Consider the following 19,044-nt stretch of genomic DNA (forward strand, 5'->3'; position numbering starts at 1 on the left):
TTCTCAAAGCTTTGTATGGTTTGAAGCAGGGCTCTAGAGCATGGTATGACAGGATTGCCAAGTATCTTGTCAGTATTGGTTTTAGGAGATCTCATGTTGATCATTCACTCTATGTACGTGAGAGTGATGTGGGGATTGTGGTCATTACCATATATGTAGATGACCTTATTATTGTTGGTGACAATGCTATGGAGATTGACCATGTGAAGGGTTCTCAAACAGGAGTTTGAAATGAAAGATTTAGGCGAGTTGCGCTACTTTCTTGGCATTGAGGTGATCAGGACTCCAGAGGGTGTATGGCTATCGCAGAGACAGTATGCTTTGGACATGTTGTCAAAGTATGGTATGGCTGATTGTAAGCCAATTTCTATTCCCTTGGATGTGAATGCAAAGCTGAGTGCAGAGAAGGGTGATGTTGTTGAGGATGTCAACATGTACAGGAAGATTGTGGGTAGTCTAATCTACTTGACTATCACGAGGCCAGACTTGAGCTACACAATAGGCTTGGAGAGTCAGTTCATGCAGCTTCCGAGGAAGCCACATTTGGATGGAGTACGACGCACACTTAGGTATGTGCAAGGTACTCTTGACTACGCATTGTTCTATGCATCAGATGCACCATTAGCATTGTATGGGTATACAGATGCAGATTGGGCAGGTAGCATTGTTGATAGGAGATCTACGAGTGGCTTCATGTTCTCTTTTGGGAGTGTTGCTGTTACTTGGAGCAGCAAAAAGCAGCCTACAGTTGCTTTATCGAGCATAGAGGCCGAGTACAGAGGTGCAGCAGTTGCGGCGTGCGAGGTAGCTTGGCTACGCACATTACTTGAGGACTTGGGAGTGCAGGTGGACCAGCAGATTTTCATCCATTGTGACAACCTCAGCAGCATGCAATTGGCTACGAGCCCAGTGTTCCATGCCAGGACCAAACACATAGAGGTCCATTATCACTACGTTCGAGAGCAAGTGTTGGCGGGCGACATCGACTTGGTCTACGTCAGCACACAGGAGCAGATAGCGGATATCTTTACCAAGGCCCTCGAAGCTGAGAAGCTTTGACGTTTCCGGACTATGCTTGGACTCTGCGACATGCAGAGCTCGAGGGGGAGTGTTGAGATGTCGAGCTCTACACGTTGAGCTGGCATCCACTACGGGTCTTGGCCGCTTACGGAATTTACTCACTGGCGCGTTAGGTGACCGACACGGAGGATCTCTGCCAGTGATTCTACACCTGGACTACACTTATAGTGCCAGCCTAGTACGCTTCTAGCGAGTTCACACTTGGTGACCACATGTACATATGTGCTACTTTTCAGCTTTAGCACTTAGTCATTTTGTACTCTCTTTTCTGTGAAGAAGAAGAAGAAGCTTTCCATCTCTGTGTGCTTTGTGCTTGTCTTGTGTAGCTCTCTTGCATCCTCATTCTTTACAGCATCTTCTCTAACCATACTCGTTTGGGTTCTCGCCATGCATCTTATGCGTCAGATTGCTATGCTTTGACTGTTTCTAGTCTATGTGATGTGGAGGAACCTCTATCTTTTGATGAAGCACAAAATTCAAAAAATTGTATGGCTGCCATGCAATTAGAATATGATGCACTTATTGAAAATGACACATGGACTTTATGTGATTTTCCTCCTGGCAAAAAGGCCATTGGTACAAAGTGGGTTTTTAAGTAACGTAAGTTGGATGGTGAGATTGATCATTATAAGGCTCGACTTGTTGCAAAAGGTTGTGCACAGCAAAAACGCATAGATTATTAAAAGACTTTTTCTCCCACTTGTCGTATGACTACTGTGCATTGGCAGCTCATTTTGGATGGGATGTACATCAATCAGACATTTTTACAGCTTTCTTGATTGGCAATATATTTGAGGAAGTGTATGTGGGTGAAAGCATGTTTAGGTGGTACCACTTTTTGCACCTTTTGGTGGTTCCACCAATAGCACTTAGAAGGAGGTAAATTCAACGCTTTTCAAATTTGGGAAAAGAGGGATAGGAAAATTATAAATTTTCATGCAATATAATTTATGTACCTAGAATCTAGATGCATGCGGGTCATTATGGGCTAGAGTGGGTCTCCTTTTTTTGAACTTACAGTCATCATGGCCTACACTCCCTGTCCTTTTTGTCCTCTCCTCTCACGCAACAAGCTTGTCACTCAGACACCCGCCTGTACGTGTATGCTCGCTCTGCTCCCATAGCTTGTGCTTCCCCCATTGCTCATGCTCCCCCCATTGCATGTTGTAACCGTCGCGCTCTAGCCCCCATTGCACCCATCGAGCTCTGGCCCCCATTGCATCTTCATCGCACGAAAGCATAAAGGCTGCATCAACACCATCTGCAGAGATGACTCTCAAGAAGAACACTCCCTCCAGGAAGTGCAAGAACCCGTTTCAGAGCATGGAGGTCACATAGCAGGCGGCCCCTGCAACAAACACCACAGCATAGCAGACCCCCGTAACAACCACCACACAGCAGACCCCCACAACACATACGACACAGCAGGCGTCTTCATCAACCACGACATAACAGGCCCTTGCAACCAACACGATGCTGCAGACCCTGCAACAGACACGACCATCAAAACTTCCCTCTCCGAATGCGGGTTGTCAGCTGAAAAATATGCTCAGAAAGGTGAGTTCTACATTGTGTTTTGGTCGTGTCTATGAACCTCATGGCAATGCATAGCAACAAATCCTATTTTTCAGCATTGGCTGCAAATCATTTTTCTCCATGGCTTTGCTTGAAGCATCGGTGGAGTATCCGGTACTTTCCACCACTAGGTGCATGACCACCTTTACGATGCATGCAAGCTTCTGTATCAGAAGGTCTATCAGGCTGCCCCCTCCAACGGCGAGTTAATGACAAGGTTTGCGAGGGGCTTTGCATATGAATACTGCAATGTTGCCAAAGCAGACCCCGACAGTCACAATATTGCATTTGCTTTGTTTGGGGATCAAGTATTAGAGAATGTGAAGAGCCAGAAAGGGGGTCTCAATCAAAAAATACAGAAGTTCATGTCCGAATACGGCGTGAAGGAAGCCCCCACATTTGGAGGACTGACAGAGTATGTCGTGGACGGTCCTATGACATCTAGCCTCCGTCTACAACACATGTGGACAACCTCTTAGCCCCTCTACATAGCATGGGTGGATAATCTTGCCGATGACCTTGAGAAGCAGGCAGTGAAGGCAGGAGATAATGTGAACTCTGCAAAGATAGTCTTGGCTGAAAAGCGGGACTTATGGTTGCGCAACGAGGTACCTCCTTAGCTTGTGCACCCATCCTTGTAGAGGTGGAGAGCCTCAGAGTGGAGGTGGAGAGACTGAAAGCCTCTCCAACAGAAAACGCAGCTGCGATTGCCAAAAAGGAGGCTGAAATCGGAGCCCTTACAAGGGTACTCTCCATGTCCTTTGGATTCAATGATGCTGCAAGGATGAAGGAGGAGGTGTCAGCCATGAAGGTACTCTAGCCTTTTGTCTTTAAAGTGTATAAAGTGCTAAAAAAACCCTAAAAGTGGTGGAAAGTGCTTGACCTTACAAGCACTTTCAGCCACCTATAGGCTCTTTTAAGCACATGCAAGCACTTTCAAACACACGGAAATGCCTGCAAGTGTTTGCAGGTGCTTAAAAGTGGATAAAAGTGCTTGCAAGTGCTAAAAACTTCTTGACTATTTAGCACTTACAAACACTTTTAACCACCTACAAGCAATTTCAAGCACTTTTAAACACCTACAAATGCATGCAAGTGCTAAAAAGTGCCTAACTTTTATGCACTTGCAAGCACTTTGCACTTTGAAGCACTTTCAAGCACTTGCAAACTCCTGCAAGTGCTTGAAGGTGCTTCAAAATGGTTAAAATTGTTTTAAAATGCTTTGGCTTATGTGCCAACACAAGAAAACCTTGCAAATCTTTTCACAAAGGCATTGACTCGTAAGAAGTTCAAAGCTTTCCGCAAAGCTTTGGGCTTACTCTTCTTTGTGGATTGATGTTGTCCTTAGGACATGGAACCTTCCTATAACTAAGTGCTCGTTCTCATTCACTGCATCACTCCAAGGGGGGATTTGTTTCCATGTATATCTTTTGTCTCTTCAAAAGAAGTATCATGCGATGAGATGGTGAAGCAGGAGCTACTGCAAAATAATCTAGTTACAAATGTGAATAGTGAAGGAGCATTGGCATTAATGGAGTTAGAGGCTGACTCATATAAAGAAAACGTTCACATAGAAGCTAAATTAACTCAAGAAAAACCTCTACAAGAACCAAAAGAGCAATGTGAACTGATGGCCACGGTGCACATTGCATCCCAAGAAGAGATTAGTTACTTTACTGCATCAACCATAGAAGAGCCAAAAGCAAAAGAGACACAGTTTCAAATTGAGACCCCAGCAACTGTCCCAATTGACCAAAGGATTCAACCTGAGCTTACAATAGATTCAAAGATCAATTGAAAGGAGCTAGCAAAGCCAAGTGAGGATCAGATTTTTGTTAAGTGCCAAGGATGGAATTAAGTTAAATGTCATGGCAGAGATTGATGACAATGCCATGACTAATGGCATGCCGTATGGCATGTGGTTACTTCTAAGTAAGCCAAATATTTATAAAATTCAGACAAATATTTGCCTCTCATCTAGAATAGAAGTCGTAAGTATGGGGATTGTGGTAGCCACTCTCCAACTACATTCAAAAGAGATTCAAGACAAATTCTTGGTGGTGTATTCTTGAAAAGGAACATCTACATGCATTGAGCGCCAAAATGTCCTCGTGTCAAGGCTAGACTATCTCTCTCATTCATCTGCTGCACAAAATTCAATAGAAATTAGTTCTTGCAATTAACATCCCATAACATGGTCAGCAAGAGAAGCAAAAAATTGGGCACTGGAGCAAATATCCGAGCGAGAAAGAGAAGAGAAAAATAAAAAAATTGACATTTTTTGAAATTGGGAACACTAAGCAGGGCAGGTTCACCAACGAATTCAACCTACAGCCAATAGGACCTGCAGTCGCAAGAAAGGAGAAATTTCTGTGTGGGTTACACACACACACACACACACACACACACACAATTCAGAAAATTGTAGGATGTGAGCAGTAGAGGGGGCCCAATTTTGCAGGCATAGCACCCTTTTTAGAATGACCGAGAGAGAGAGAGAGAGAGAGAGAGAGAGAGAGAGAAGATCTAGCGCTAATGAGACAGAGGGGTTCCATAGCTTCTTAACAGGCCCTCCCCTGTATGTATCGATACACACACACACAGCAGAAACGAAACATCGTTGTAGGTTGATTTTTTTTTTTTACTTTTTGGAGAAAACTAATACCCCTTGTATTATTTTCTAAAGCCTCAAGGGCTTACTCCCATAGTCGAGAGATCGCGCTCATCAAGTTTCTCCAAAAATGAGGGCAAAGACCCACAAAACGGATTCATCAAAGCGTCAAGTGCCTCGCAAGTGGACCATTGCCCACCATGTGTGGCATATCCTGTAGAAAGACACATCCGGAGCTCAGAAGGACCGGAGCGCACGTGTGCATAGTGACTCAAGGTGATTTTTTTTTTGGCAAGCCCAAAAGGCGACTCGGCAAGTGATCGGTTGGGAAAGCGGTGAAAGCGATCATTTGTCGGCCACGCACTAGACGAGCAGCTAGTGGTGCACGAGTGAGCCCAAATTTTTTCCTAGCATCATCCGCCTAGTCCTCATTGATCGCTATGAGAAAACCCTAATTTCTACTCGAAACCCTAATTTCTGCAAATCCTAATTGCTAGAAACCCTAATTTTTGCAAATCACGGAGGTGAAAACAAATTTAAAAATTTGTTCTGGTTTTTTTGAGCAACGCAAATCTTAGCTTTCTCTACGCAATGAGAAAGAGAGAGAGAATTTGCTTTTGCTTTTAGAAGCTCTCTGTGAGAGAGGGAAAAGAGCTTTTGCTTTCAAGCTTTTGGGGCTCTGCTTTTGGGCATCCCTTGTAACCTTTAAATTAGTGGTGAGGGCCTCACTTCTCAGAGCTTCTGGACGCAGAGTCTGAGAGTGAAACCCGAGCCACTCTCTTGTACTTTGAACTGATTAATACAAAAAGAAATATCGAAAGGGGCGCGAGTCTTTGGGGCCAATATCTCTAGGCACGAAACTTCGTAGGGCCAGTGAATCTATTGTGATATGTGAATTGTTTTGAAGTGGTTATTTGGTGCTGTCGCGATTGATTCTTGACTTGGAGTGTCCAAGTTTGCTACAGTGGTATCAGAGCACAGCTGATTTCTCTTCTATGGGAAATCCGATCCCCAATTTTTTTTCCGCGGCACCTATGGCTTCACGCAAGGATCAATCGACTCCCTCTGCATCTAGAGATGAGGACAGGGATCACAACAAAGATTCTAGAGTATGGCCCTCAGCCTATTCAAGCAGAGCAAAGAGAGATGAAGCATCGCCAATTGATCGGCGATGCAACAAAGATGATGCTCAATTTGGCGAAGGATCCAAAATTGGCAAAATATATGAGTGAGACTTCTTTTCATGAAATGCATGCACAGTGGCAAAAAACCACTACAACACCATGAAACCCGCTCTCAAGAAACCTTCTGATCACAAACAGTATTCAGAGAAGAGGTGGTTGATGCACGGATTGCTCAGCTTTTCGACGCGCAAAAGAAAGCCAAAAAGCATGGCAAAAAGCAGAAGAAAAGCACTGACTTCCCAGGATATTTGGGTCGTAAGTCGACTTTTGACAAGGCAAAGAAACAAAAGAAGCGTGTTCGATTTGAAGGAGTACCCAGTTCTTCTTCTTTGTCTTCTTCTTCTGACAGTTCTTCTAGCTCTTCAGATTCGAGCGAAGAAGACAGAAAAGGTAAAAAGTGAAGCAAGAAACAAAGCTTCGGAAAGGGCAAGAAAAAGGCAAAGAAGACTAAATCTTGCCCAGAGACTGATAGTTCTACTTAGGACTCGTGTACAGACAGCTCAAATTTTGATGAAGGAAACTTCTATGCGAACAAGAAGAATTTTTACGAACCCAACCAGTATGACTTTCTCAATGATAAAAGAAAGAAATTCTGAGAGTTTAAGGAAGGTGGCCACTCGATCAAGTTTGATACTTTTTCAGGATATTCAGATGCTTTGTCGTTTATACAGCAGTTTGATATTGCTTTCGTGGGAGGACACTATTCAGAGCACTCCAAGATTCGGAGAGCTACCTCTTACCTTAAGGGGAATGCTCGTACTTGGTGGTCCACGCTTCTTTTAAACAAGACTGCTCCAGTTAAATGGCTTAAATTTAAAAAGCTTTTATTTCTTCTTGGTTGATGCAAGAATATGAACCAGATATACGAGATGCTTGGAACCATCTTCAAATGACCAAGAAAGATACAATCAATGCTTATTGAGAAAGATTTTGAAGCTCTTTTCTACCCGCCTCTTCATTCAAGAAGATCTCATTCAGAGAACAGATTGAGAGGTTCATCTTGGGTCTACCTACAGAGATCCGAGATCACTTCTTGGAACAGAAGTCAGCTTCTATTCAGGAGTTGATGAGTCATGCAAAGCGGGGCTTTTCCATTCACTCTGGCAGTCTGACCTACCCCACAGATGAGGCCATGACACAACGAGCCGAACAGACTTCTGGGAATGAAAGTAGAAAGAAAAAGAGCAACCCAGAGAAAAAGTATGCATGACCTAAGCTTATCCTAAGAAGAGAGCTCGCTTATCAGAGAGGGAAGTCCTAAAAAGGCACAGAAAGAATAGAATGATAAAGACGATGACAGGCCTGAGAGTTCAAGAGCAGCTGAGGAACGTGGCAGAAAAGGCAGATAGAAAAGCAGAATTGGTACCACATGGCGTGGGACCTGCACCGAATCTAATGAATGAAAGTACAAACTTTGCCGATTTTGGGGCAAAGTGGAGGATCAGGAAGCTCTTTTGATGGAACCAAGGCCAACTTCTTTTCACTTGGAATTGGCGGCTCGATTTGGAAATTACGCCCGACAAACTGACGCCACAAGCGGAGATAGTTCGACTGGCACCCGGATGGGATGTTGCCATTACACAGAGCATTGGCAAACTTCATTTGCACTGACAGGGGTGTTTAGGGCACGCAAGTGACGTTCAACTCAGGATCCCTTTGTACCACAAGAACTACGCCATGGTTGACTACCGGGCCGAGAAAGCGACTTTGATAAATGAAGGGCTTAGACATTGTAGTTGATGAACTTCAGTTTCTTACTCATTCTTTTGGGAGAGAACTGAACGATGGATAAAAATTGAATATGTTTTGACCTGATCAAAAGAACGCCAAGATTTTTCTCCACACTCATGCCGATTGCTTTTTAGAGGGCCTGAAGATCAAACCATTGATCTGATACCTTGAAGCACACCACCGAACCAGCCACCTTACCGTGTGAGTCGAGCACAGAATGAAAAGATTATGAACCCAGTGAAAGACCTCTTGGAAAAGGGTCTTGTCCAGCATAGTACTTCACCGTATTTCTCTCCACTGTTGTTGGATTTGAAGAAAGACGGATCGTGGAGAATGTGCATTGATTATAGCACTCTCAACAAAATCACCATCAAGAACAAATTTCCGATTCCTAGGATCGATGATATACTCATCAGGTTACAAGGATCCTCGTGCTTTAGCAGGATTGACTTGAAGAGTGGATATCATCAGATCCGAATCGCGTCGGGAGACGTCTACAAGACAGCCTTTTGGACGACTTTTGGGTTATTTGAGTTTTTGGTGATGTCTTTTGGCTTAACCAATGCTCTTGCGACATTTAATCGGATGATGGACATGATTTTTCAAGAGTACAGGCTATTTGTTGGCACTTTCTTTGATGATATCATTGTTTTCTCCAAGAATGAAGCAGAACACAGAGATCGTATGCTTTAGAGATACATTTTTTTTGGGACACTTTGTCCCAGCAAACAACAGGAGTGAAACTGGATCCGGCCAAGATAGACACTATCCGTGATTGGCCCGATTTGAAGAATGTTCATGAAGTTGAAAGCTTCTTAGGACTGTGTTCGTACTACAGACAGTTCATTCTAAAGTTTGCAGAGGTTGATTCCCCTTTGGATATCTTGATACAGAAAGGAGTCCCTTTCTCATGGGGATCCACAGAGGTGACTGCCTTTCAGACATTGAAGAGAAATTGACTACAGGACCAGATTTGACTTTGCCGGACTTGCAGAAGTCATTAAGAGTATTTTGTGATGCTTATGGTCGTATTCTGGGTGCGGTCTTCACGCAAGAAGGCCATTTCATTGCTTACGAGAGCCAATTTTTCTCTAGGCCGGAGATGACAGCACATATATATGGGAAAGAGATTTTGATGGTTATCCATGCTCTTACTCAGTGGCGGAATTACCTACTTGGAGCGGATTTTACTGTCTTTACTGACCATCAGAGTTTGCACTACTTCTTGCTATAGAATCAGCTTTCGGAAAAGCAGATGCGGTGGGCGAACATCTTGTCATAGTTTCACTTCCAGATTGTCCATGTGCAGGGACAGAAGAATGTGGTGGCAGATGCTTTGTCTCGGAAGCTGTTGGTTTTGGCTATTTCCGCGATACATCATAGGAGCTTCGAGGATATGGTCGATCAGTATGCCACAGATACAGATTTTGTAGATATTTTCACACGGATACGGGATGGGGAGACAGTAGCTGGATACTCCCTTCGGGAAGGCTACTTGATGAGAAAGACTATGTTGTGCGTTACACAGCCGTTACGGGAAAAGGTTATGACTGAATGCCACTGTCCACCTTTCACGGGTCACCGCGGCATTGCTACCACCATGAAGGGGTAGAGAGATATTTCTTTTGGCTGAGACTCAAAAAGGATGTGGAAGAGTTTGTGTGCAGTATGTCAGAAGGTCAAGTTTGATAGGCATAAGGCACAGGAAGTGTTACAGCCTTTACCCATACCCACCCGCCCCTGGGAAAATATTGAAATGGATTTCATTTTTTATCTCCCAAGAACACAGAATGATCAAGATGATCTTCCAATCACATGGCACGTCTAAGATGATTGTCTCCGACAGAGACCCCAATTTATGAGTTTGTTTTGGAAGGAAATTTGGGAGAACATTGGCACGCGGTTGCATTTCTTGTCATCGTTCCACTTGCAAACTGGCGGGCAATCTGAGATTGCCAATTCAGTGGTTTTAGATTTATTGAAGTTTTGTATCTCGAATGAAGACTCAAAGGGAAAAGAACTTACCTTTGGTGGAATTTGCTTACAATAACAAGATACACTCTGCGACGGGGAAGACGCCATTTGAGATTGTTGATTGTGTTGCGAAGGTTCCATCCTTCCTGAGCACGAAAGATTAGATATCTGAAGCGGATGAATATTCGCAAGATTTGGATACGGATTTTGCCAAGGTTCGCGAGACTTTGCAGAAGTCTCAAGAACGACAGAAAAAGGCAGCAGATCGCCATCATCGCCAGTTGAAACTGAAGGAGGATGATTGGGTGATCTTACATTTTGAGAAGGCATGCCTACGAAAGAAAAAGGGAAAGGAGAGGCTTTTTTCAAAGCTTAGTATGCGATACTACGGACCTTTCCAAATCACTGAAAAGATATACAGACCTTTTCGTGCTTTTCCTTCCTGCATGCGAGAGATGACCCAAGGCTGTAACAACAGACACACAAATTAAGAATAAATTGCTCAAATTTCTCAAGCAAGAAAACCCTCTCATACTCCATGAATATCTGAATACAAGCTCTAAGACCACTACTACATAGGATAAAAGCTCACACAGCCATATTAAATAACTAATATTCTAGTTCGGCGAAAAAGTTTCAAAGCAATAATTATGATCCCCACTTACGACCCGTAATCATCGCGAAGTTCAGAAGAAGAGGTGGAGAATTTACCTTTGTTTTCTAGCACACCACTCCTCCTCCGCCTCTTGCATCTCTCAGCATCTCCATGATTATCTCCTTGCTCCACTTGAGGACTTTGTCCCCCACGAATATGCGGAGCAACCCCTCCAGTAGCTTGATAGTCCCACTAGAGAGCGGATCCTTGCTAGAAAGCTTATACATGCTGCCATCCCATGTGTGCTCCTCGTGGTCAATGTAGTAGAAACCAACTACATAGTCCCCATCCGGGACGCCGCTCAAGTAATACCTTTCATGAGCTCTAGCTAGTACTTTTTGCAACCGTTGTCGAGTTAGCGGAGCCTTCTTGTTGACTGCTTCCGGTGCCCCCTTTTTCCTAAACCAATCAAATCTATTCTTTTGTTGGGCTTCAAAACTCTTCAAGCTATCATCTGTTATGGCATTGTCTTTGAGGGTGATGACCCCAAAGGGATCCACCATCCCCCCTCTCCTTTCCCTGTCAGTGACACAAAGGCCGTAAAAGGGCCTGACAAAGCCCTTGTAAATATTGTCTCTCACTACTTGTACATCATACATCCCTATTTGGAAGGAAAATTTTTCCAACCACATCTTCGCCAATGTGCCATCCTTTCCGTCGATGAGACAAAGACTTTTCCAGTTGAGGCTATCATGCCGTGCTATCTCCACAGCATCCTCAAAGTCCACCTTTGTGCCCCACGCTTCCATTTCTTCTCGTCTCTCGATTACGTTCTTGCATGGAACCGATTGCACAAGAAAGTCAATGCTTTAATTCCCCTCTAGCACATCCCCGTACTCATGAATGTGCGGTGAAGATACGGGGATTGACTTCTCCCTCCACTTGCATCACAACCTTCAGATTCCTGGTACTCTTCTCCCACATCAACAACCTGAGTAGCCTTCTTGGAAAGCATCCAAAAGGCGGGGAACAAGTGACACAAACCAGCCCTGTACGTAAGCTCTTGGCCCATAGTGTTTTTAAATGCCTCGAGGGTTTGCTTGATGGCCCTTCCAGGGGCCCAACAAAAAAAAGCCTTCACTGCCTCAACATCCATGCGGCCTTCGGCAAACTTGTCCACCGGATTCTCCTTCCTGGGGTCCTTTACAGCAATTTCTATGAATAGGTTGCATAGCTAAAAGTCTTCCATCATCACAGCAAAAGGAGAAATCATGCACCTCTTTTGGGGGGATTGTTGTCCCGACGAAGGGCTAGAAGCCCCTTGCTTGGGAGAGAGCGGGGAACCACTTGACCCTCCTCTTCCCACTGAAAGTGGGGAACCACTTTGGCTTGAGCCCCTCCCTACCATTGCGAGAGGGGAAGCACCTAGGCTATGGCCTCTTCCTGCTCCTGCCATTGTATAAGACTGTAACACAAAATAACGTGAGCTTTTTTTTTCTGCAGAAAACAGTGCAAGGAAAACCATTATATTGTTGAATGTGCATTAAGGCATGGCATGGCAGCATGAGAAACGAAAACAGTGCACAGAGAACCACTATCTGTGTTTTGAATACTTTGCTGTGTAGAGAGAGACAGAGAGAGTATCTGTCTGCATGAAAGAATTGGCGACCCGCAAGCACCACATGCTCTTTCTATCTTTAGCTCTGTGTGTGTGTACAAAAAATAGAAAACAGTGCACAGAAAACCATTATATTGTTGAATGTGCATTAAGGCATGGCATGGCATGGCATGGCATGGCAGCATGAGAAACAAAAATAGTGCACAGAAATCCATTATCTGTGTTTTGAATACTTTGCTGTGTAGAGAGACACATAAAGAGTAGCTGTTTGCAGGAGAGAATTGGCGACTCCTGAGCACCAAGCGCTCTTTCTCCCTTTAGCTCAGGAGTTCACAACTAAACATCTAAAATATAAGCTACGCAGAATCAAGACAATAGAGATGAACCAACTAATGTACCTTGATTAGATTGCAGGAGAGAATTGGTGACTCGCCAGCACCAAGCGCTCTTTCTCCCTTCAGCCCTGGAGTTCACAACTAAACATCTAAAATATAAGCTACGCAGAATCAAGACAATAGAGATGAACCAACTAATGTGCCTTGATTAGATTGCAGGAGAGAATTGGCGACTCGCGAGCACCAAGCGCTCTTTCTCCCTTTAGCTCTGGAGTTCACAACTAAACATCTAAAATATAAGCTACGCAGAATCAAGACAATAGAGATGAACCAACTAATGTGCCTTGATTAGATCACTTAACTTTTTGTTTGTTGATGGATGTGGTAGAACGTGCGAGGGTTATTAGGTTGTAAATAGTGATTGCATTCGCATGTGGATTAACTGGAGGCTCGTGGAGGAGCCAATGCTAGGCTGGGAGTACAAAATATATAAACTCATATTAAGAAATGGGAATTAAGAAACCCTAACATGAGGCTTCTTAAAGGGGGGATGTAATGTTATAATTAGGCTTAAATTGTGCGACTAGTTCGTTGGCGGTCACGAATGGGTATCTATCTTGATCACGTGGGAAGAGAAGAGATGGTGCTCCTCCATCTCCTCCTCATCCACCTTTGATACTACTCTAGCATTTACAATCTTTTGCCCAATTCCAGACATTACTCGACCCACTCTATGCTTGCAATCTAACAATTGCTTTACTAAACAAGCCCATTTGTTGTTGTTCCGATTGGTAGTTGTTAACCCCACCCAGTCCCTCAGTTTAAGCAGTCAAAGCTTTGCATCACAAAAAACCAACGAGAATTTTTTTGCCAACACTACCATGTCCTATGCATGTAGCCAGATTACTATAGCTGCTTCAGAATCCAATATTGGATGTGCTTCCACTTTTACTTTATCACTCAGTAACAATGCCAACACAGTGCTTGGCTCTACTTAAAGCCACCTCATAGCAGTGTCTTAATCAGCGCTTCCATTGATGCTATAATAAGAAGGCCACAATAACCACACCTAGCACTGAAGCCTTGCACAACTTCATCATCACACAAACAAGAGCATCGGCCATTGACCAAAAACAAATGATTCACATAGCGGATCTAAAGGGTTTTAACATCTAAGAAGCAAATTGAAAAAGAGGAGTCTTCGTGTACCTTGAATATCATGTTGTGGCTAGTGCTCGAGTATGAGTAACATATTTCCTTGAAGTTTCTTCAAAGCCTCGATGACCTTGCCACACTATTGAAAGTAGGAGTTAAAGTATGTTTTAATCAAAAGTAATTACAAATAGTATGTGTAGATGCATAGAGATGCATTGGGTGCATGGGAAAAAATCATTCTTGCGTATGGCGGGGAGGTGGCACCATCCTCACCCAAGTTTCATAAACCGTAGGGAGCGCGCCCTTCCCCTGTATACTCGGTTAGCATGATTGGTATTGTCCTCACCCAAGTTCCATAAACCGTAGGGAACGTGCCCTTCCCCCATATAGTTGCTTTTCTCCTCTAGTGTTTGGGCGGGGGGGGGGGACTTATGCTTCTTGTCTAGTGTTGGGGGGACACTTTTTCGGCCTGGCCCCAAGGAGCTGAGGCCCTAGTAATGCCTTACCTTTCTGTTAATGAAAAATCGACTTTGTGGACAAAAATTCGGTTTTTGTTTTTGGAAAAAAACATCAAAGGAGAAACTATACCACTGGTTGTGGAGATAGTGGACAGTTAAGAAACGTCTAGATGATGATGGTGACATAGCACTCATGAAACGGAATCCTATAGTCGATGACGATCAACACACAATGAGGTCTACACCCATCACTTCAAAAGTAGCCTATGTTGTGGAAGAAACCCTCACAAACACACACAAACCTAAATTAGCTTATACGCATGGAAGCTAGAGCTGCTAGTACTGGGCAGAGCTCCTAGTACTGGGTTTACACCAGCATGCTACGGTGGTTTCAACTTTCACTATTATACTTGGGTGCCACAAAATGTTGGGGTTTGCATAGCAAAAGCTTGAATCTTGGGAGGGAGAGCTTCAGGATGGCATTGCTGCTTTAGCAGACGCACCTAGAACAAGGCTCGCCATCATCCTCAACGCCCTGAGGGAGGTGCCAAAGGGGGATCAATTATCTCCCAACCAATGTTGGAGATTGTGTTCTCTTGCGCAATTTTGGAGATGGACATGGATGCTACCTGTGCGCTCAGCAATGAGAGCAAGCACATGAAGGCCATCAGCCATCAGTCACGCTTGTGGTGTCAATGTGGAGCTCTCGCAGAAGCCCTGACAAGGTCTAATCTGTGCTAGAGAGCCGAATCTATACCCCATGCAACACTTTCAAGGCAAGCAAGGACCCTGATAACCTTGGCACAGAAGGCGGGATCCTTGTCTCAATGGCCGCCTCATCACCATCCCACGCTTTCGAACAAGAGACTGTGTTCTCTGCAGACCTTCTGACACATCAAGATGCCTTCACCGGGTACGATGATATCGCCTTCAAGATCACGGAACTCATGTATGGCCTGCTAAAGTGCCTAATGTGTAGCTCTACTCAATGTGAACGCGTGGATATGCTGAAATGCGAAAACGGATAACGTATGCTCACCGAATCACGAGATGAAGCTCGTAGGTCGAGCTCGCAGAACCGGACCGGACGCCCGCAATGTAAGTATTGATGCATAGCTCTCGTCGGGGGCAACACGCTGCACTTATCGGTGCGCACGTAGCGTCAAGATGAAACTCTCTCTCTCTCTCTCTCTCTCTCTCTCTCTCTCTCTCTCTCTCTCTCTCTCTCTCTCTCTCACACACACACACACACACACACACACACACACACACACACACTACGCTCACTCACAGACTTAACTTTTTTTAAATGGCAAAGGTTTTCCCATTAAGGTCAAAAAGTGGTATAAATACCTTAAAATCTCAAACCCTAATGTTCCAATTTTATCCATCTACTCAATCTAAATGTCAAAAATGGGATACAATCTGGAAACTTCTGTAAGCCCCAATATTTACAAAGGTGAAATGTCAAGTTTTCTCAATAAATGAATAATTACAAAAAATAATATTCCACCGAGCAGTTATTTTTCGTAGGGTGTGTCCAGCCGCTAACACTCCCCCCCTCCTTGTTCATGTCGTCCCCGACATGGCTGTTGAGCTGCTTCTTCAGTGTAGGCTTTGTCTCATCTTGAGAAGTGACTCATATCTTGCATGTTGAGCCAGTAGTGTTGGGCCGAATATATCTGTGTTGATTGTGAAGAAGCCGGTGTAGAAGGCTTCTTCAAAGGCCTGGAGGTGATAAGATGGCAAAAACATAATCCTTTCATACAATGCATGTATCACCTCATGAGAAGGCTGACCAGACAGATTGTATGCACATCTGTATGTATCTTGAGAGAAGAAGATACCGTCTATCGCCTGGCCTGGTTTGAATGTTTTGAAGAATGCCAAAAGGGTTTTACAAATCTTTCTCATCATTATGCAAGATAGGTTAGGGTTTTCACCATGTATTGCTCACTTATTCTCTCGCCTGCCTTCGAGCCTGGAAACTTCGGGTAATTTAGCCAAGTGGGTTGGATTCTCTGCAACAACTCATGGGCTTTCCATGTCCTCATCGTTGGTAGAGGGCAGAAACTGAGGTTATCTCTGATCACTTTAGGTGCCTCTACCAGATGGATTAGATACTGAGGATACTTTGTTAGCCATGCCTTTCTCCACCTGGGTTGAGAGTCTACTATCAGCTTGACTCCTTCAGGCTTGGAGATGTCTTCTTTGTACAATGGCACTATTGGCTCCTCTCTGATCCGCTTGTTGGTCGTGGAAGCTTCATATTTTAGCAAAGGATATGGGAGAGAGGGCTATAGCCATTCACGTCGAAGGTTGCTAGCATCTATCTTCTGAATAGTCATTGATTTAAAGACCCTCTGCTCCCATTCCAAGGCTTCTTTTGCTGTGTCTTTGATTGCCGCTTCTATGGCCTTTTGCAACTTCTCTCGATACTTCTTGTGTCAGATCTTGTGGCTCTTGAGAGGGTCCCACAAGGATTTCCTCTTGCATGGTTGTGTCCACTGGATCTGCCACATTCTCAATGTCTATTCCCTCCATGGTTGCTGGTCCAGTGCTAAACTACTGCTCTTCTGTTTGTTGTGGCATCTCAGCTCTTCTATCTGTTTCTGTAGTGTTTTCTTTTCTTTTTCCGCTTGCTCTCCCATGTTTACAAGGAGGTCGTTCAGATCGGCATTTATATTTTTCACCTCCTCAAGCTTTCTCTTTATGGCTTCTAGCTTATTCTTAATGGCCTAATTTTCTTCTTCTAGGCGGTTTTGCATGACCAATGACCCCTTGGCCAACATCATCCTTTGCCACTTCTCCAATGTTCTTCTTTTGGAGCTCTTTCATTTGTTCTTCATAAAAATCAATCTCTGAAGTAGTGTGAGTTGAGCTAGTAGCTCTGACTCTGGCAGGAGATGCCCTCAACCTTCAGATGGTTTGATCTTTGACTTTAATCTGATCTTTAAGCTCTATTACCTCATCCTGGCTCGCCTCCTTCTCTCTCTCTACCTTCTCTTTGGCATTCCTCAGGGCTTCCACCTCCTTGGATTCTTGAGCAAGTTGTAGGGTTAGGTTGTCCCTTTTCCTCTCTGCATCTGTCAATGACTTGCTGATTTTCTTGTATTCTTCTTCAGCTCTTTGAAGTCTTTGATCTGCTGCTTGATTTTCTTGTTCCATCTCCTGGCATCTTTGTAATGTCGTGGCCAGACTAGCTTGTAGCTCTGATTTTTTCTCTATATGCTCTTGGCTTTGTTTTTGTAGTGTGTCGACTTCAGATTTGATAAGAACTTCATTGGCTTTGAGATTATCAATCTCACTTTCCGTGGCAACTGATCTTGCCCTGAGCCCGGTTAGCTTGTGCATCACCACATCCCAGTCATTGGTAGGTGGATGTAGGTCCACTGTATCAGTGGCCATATCTTTCAGTTCCACTAACCACAGGCTTTGCATTTGTTCTTTGGTCCTTCTGCTTGCCAGCTCAAATGCCACAATGGCTACCTCTTTTCATGAATACCCCGCAGCTAGTAGATCAAGGAATGTGCTAAACTTTCTTTCCTCTAGCTCTGGCTGCTCATCTTTGGGCTTAACTTCTTCTTTTCGCTCTTGCTCTTGGCTCTTCTCTTGCTTTGAGTCTTCTTGATCATCAGATTTGTCTAGCTCCTACTTTTGTTGGGTTTGTGGAGGGCTAAGGGGAGGTGGTGATGGCGGTGGGTTGGACTCCCTGCTTGACGGTGGAGTTGTTGGTTTTCTTTTGACCATGTCCACCTTTGTCTTTCTCTCTCTCTCTCTCTCTCTCTCTCTCTCTCTCTCTCTCTCTCTCTTTCTTGGCCTTCCTGCTCTTCTAGCAGCGGCCGTCGTACTTCATCCACTTCTTCTTCTGTAAAAGGAACATTCGAAATATTTTCTGTTGTAGCATCTAAGATCTCGAAGTTTTTGATGTTATCTTCAAACCTATCTCTGTGCACCATTTGGGATGATCCCAACATGGCTGCTAGTGAGGGCTTCCACAGCTCGCTCAAATCTCCTTTCAGTGCTCTTTCGGCTCTAAAGCTTTCCATCAATCTTTCGAGCCGTGCCGCTTTCTATGACATGGTCTCTTTGATCGGCACTTGTAAACTTTCTTTCTTTCCCTTCTTCGGCTCTGGTGGCTCTTCTAGCATGGTCTCTAGCCGGCGCTTCAAATGTGTGGCTACTCTTGGTGCCTTGGACGGTTCTTCTTCTTTATCTTCTTCCAGCCTTAGCCAATCAATCAATGAAGGAGGTTCTAGCCAGTTTCCCTTGGCATGCAGTGCTCCATAAACCACTTTTGTTATTAGCTCACCTGGCACAATGTAGGTGGGATTTTTGTTTCCCATCTTCACCAGGTTGTCATGGATATAAGCAGCATAATTAATCACCTTTGGATTGCTCTTTTGCATTGCCCAGGTGAAGGTGGTAGCAATGGCTCCAGGCGGCATTCTGTACATCTGTGGCTGCTTTGTACACATGTGGAAGTACTGGTTGTAGAGTTGGCTCATGACAGCCACTTTAGGGTTTGCAATGTCTTCAAAAGTGTAGTTGCTCTTCTTTTCAGAGTACACCTTGACCATCTCTCCTTTTGGTCACACTATCTCCCTTGTTGGAGATGTCTAGTGCTTCTGCCACCACTCTCTCTGTGATTACAATCATAGTATCTGCTTGCCTTGCAGATCAGTGACTCTGGCCACTCCATCTTCCTTGATAGTAGTTACAAACTCC

At 44.2% G+C, this 19,044-nt stretch overlaps 1 protein-coding gene and 1 pseudogene across 2 annotated transcripts in view; both read right to left on the reverse strand.

Moving 5' to 3' along the window:
- LOC147458588 (uncharacterized) overlaps positions 1-13,056 on the reverse strand; it is a 56,907-nt gene extending 43,851 nt beyond the window's left edge. The window contains exons 1-2 of the mRNA XM_086513246.1: positions 12,767-13,056; positions 12,028-12,215 (exon numbers count right to left, since the gene is read on the reverse strand). The gene's annotated coding sequence lies outside the window, so the exon portion shown is untranslated. The remainder of the gene's footprint in view (positions 1-12,027; positions 12,216-12,766) is intronic.
- Positions 10,038-11,691, reverse strand: LOC147458589 (uncharacterized; annotated as a pseudogene). The gene is made up of 3 exons (XR_015188250.1): positions 10,867-11,691; positions 10,579-10,621; positions 10,038-10,487 (listed from the first exon to the last, which is right to left on the reverse strand). The product of XR_015188250.1 is annotated as an uncharacterized LOC147458589 (transcript).
- Positions 13,057-19,044: the final 5,988 nt, after the last annotated feature.

Source organism: Adiantum capillus-veneris, chromosome 5 (assembly GCF_014529385.1).
Source record: "Adiantum capillus-veneris isolate H3 chromosome 5, ASM1452938v2, whole genome shotgun sequence".
In the NCBI taxonomy this organism is placed as follows: Eukaryota; Viridiplantae; Streptophyta; class Polypodiopsida; order Polypodiales; family Pteridaceae; genus Adiantum; species Adiantum capillus-veneris.